The sequence below is a fragment of the Pteropus vampyrus genome, unplaced genomic scaffold, assembly GCF_000151845.1.
Source record: "Pteropus vampyrus isolate Shadow unplaced genomic scaffold, Pvam_2.0 Scaffold81, whole genome shotgun sequence".
Classification (NCBI taxonomy): domain Eukaryota; kingdom Metazoa; phylum Chordata; class Mammalia; order Chiroptera; family Pteropodidae; genus Pteropus; species Pteropus vampyrus.
The window spans coordinates 8,774,917-8,777,377 of NW_011888862.1; the positions used below are offsets into that span (position 1 = coordinate 8,774,917).

General features: G+C 37.5%; 1 pseudogene; it reads right to left on the reverse strand.

Moving 5' to 3' along the window:
* Positions 1 to 2,105: 2,105 nt before the first annotated feature.
* Positions 2,106 to 2,224, reverse strand: LOC111741743 (annotated as a pseudogene).
* Positions 2,225 to 2,461: the final 237 nt, after the last annotated feature.

The following is a 2,461-nucleotide window of genomic DNA, read 5'->3' on the forward strand; positions in this document are numbered from 1 at the left end:
TACATACTTCTTTTACATTGGTGGATACAGAAGAGTTAATAATTAACATTAACAGCACACAGAGATGGTGTGCAGGGGACAAGATCACAATGAGGGGTTCTGTGGTTTCCTGCTCTGGTGCAGAGGGTTGTGCCAAGAGGGCTTTGGGGAAAAGGGATTGCTCTGACATTCCAGGGATATGTTATCTTAGATGCAAAATAACAAACAAACAAACAAAAAACCCCAAAACCAAAAACCAAAAACCAAAAACAAAAAAACAGGCTTAAAGGCTGACCTTTGTCAAGAAAACTACAGGCCTAGGATGTGATTACTAGCCATGACCTGCTTTTAGTTAGGAATTTTTATGTTTAGACCATCTTTATGTGGTTAATTTCAGTCTCTGTGTTTGTAGGGCCCACCATGCTGGCCTTTCCTGAGCTTGTCAGGTTTAGTATGTGGCCCTTATTTTTGTCCACGCTATGAATGAGGAAAAGGGCTCTCGTCAGCACGCAACCATGCTGGCAACCTAACCTCAGATTTCCCAGCCTTCCGAACTGTGAGAAATAAATTTCTGTTGCTCCTAAGCTTTAAAAACATAAGCAAAATAAGGAGACATTAATACCAGAAAGGTTGTGTGTGGGGGTGGAGGTGACATAGGAAGAGTTGTGTGTTAAAGGCAATGTAATCGTTGTACATTTCTTGGTTCAGGTGTGAACATTCTTTGCAATATCCTAATAATTTTAAAATGCAGAATATAAACTTAACTAAAAACCTGTGATATAACTATCAAGCAGGAAAGGAGACAACACACAATGTGAAAAAGCTAAAATCCTCATCTGTTTTAAAAGGAAGTCAATACCTATATGAGTTTTCTATTGCTGTTGCAACAAATTTACCAGAAACTTAGTAGCTTGAAATAACACAAATTTGTTCTTATAGTTCTGAGGTCAAAAGTCCAGTATGGGTCTCTCTAAAATAAAATCCAGGTATTAGCAGGCTGCGTTTCTTTCTGGAGGCTCCAGGGAAGAATTAATTTCCTGTTCATTTGGATTATTGGCAGAATTCAGTTTCTTGTAGTTATAGAACTGAGGTTCCTGTTTTCTTAGTAGTTGTAAGCTTAAGTCTGTTCCCAGCTTCTAGAGGTCACCACATTCCTTGGCTCAGGGCTCCCTTTCTCTATCTTCAAAACTGGCCAGGGTAAGAGGGAAGGATAGGGAGGAGCAGACCTTTCTCACATCTATTTCTGATTCCCTCTTCAGCCTTCCTCTCACACCTTTAGAGACTCATAAAATTAAATTGGGCCCACCCAGATAATTTAGGATTAATTTCTCCATCTCAAGGCCCTTAACCTTAATCACATCTACAAAGTCCCTTTTGCCATGTTAGGTAACAAATTCACAGGTTCCAGGAATTAGGACAGGGGACATATTTGTGAGTCTATTATGTTGCTTGCAACAAACAGTATCTTATGTCTAACATAGAAGAATTTTAAAAATTAGAGCAATTTGGGGGATTGTTTTATAAACTATATAAATGTCTAACCAATGTACTGCATTCTTGAAACTAATAAAATAAAGTTTAAAATAAATAAATAAAAATAAAAAACACTGAAAATGAAAAAAAAATATATGCATATTATTTCAAAAGGAGAAGAAACAGCAAGAAAAGTATAAATAGGTTGCTTCCAGGAAATATGACTGCCTTATGTGTTTGTGGATTGGGACAGAAGATTTGAAATAAGGTAGTAGTCTGTTTTGTTAAAAGCCTCTAAATACTACTTGACATTTTGCTATGTGCGAGTACTACTTTGCCAAAAATTAAATATACTTATAAAATTAAAAAAGGGAGGGTTTTTCCAATTACTGTCTTAGAAAGAAGGCAATCAGGTTTGCAAAGAATGGCGTTTAGAAAGAAATACTCAATGCCTCAGTTGTATATAATGCCCTAGCTAAAATTTAGGAAGATACATGCTTCTATTTTTTGCTAAGGATTGTAGAGAAAATCTGATTCCTAGCTGTCGGATCTTTTATTTATGTTATTTTCTTTTTAGGAGAGGCAATCCTTGGTTGACCTCACAGATTGCAAGGAACTTGTCAGCTTACAATCCCTTATTTTTTTATTTTTTACACTGACAGCACCTGGTCTTCCTAAGTGGTCTCCCATCTAAGTACTAACCAGGCGTGACCCTGCTTAGCTTCCGAGATCAGATGGGATTGAGCTTGTTCAGGGTGGCATGGCCGTAGACAGATCTTTTAAACTTAGTTAATCATTCTTAGGAGTAAAATGGGGTGTTTGGGTCTAGCTGTCATAACCTAATGTGGTATACTGTAAAAGAACACAATTCATCACTCTCTGGTATCCTCAAAGTGAGACTTTGCAGCTCTTCTTATGATAGTTGAAACATGGCATCTGTTTCTCCTCCCTCTGAATTTGAGCTAGCCTTGAGATGACTCGCCACTATAATGAAGCAGAAAGGACACTG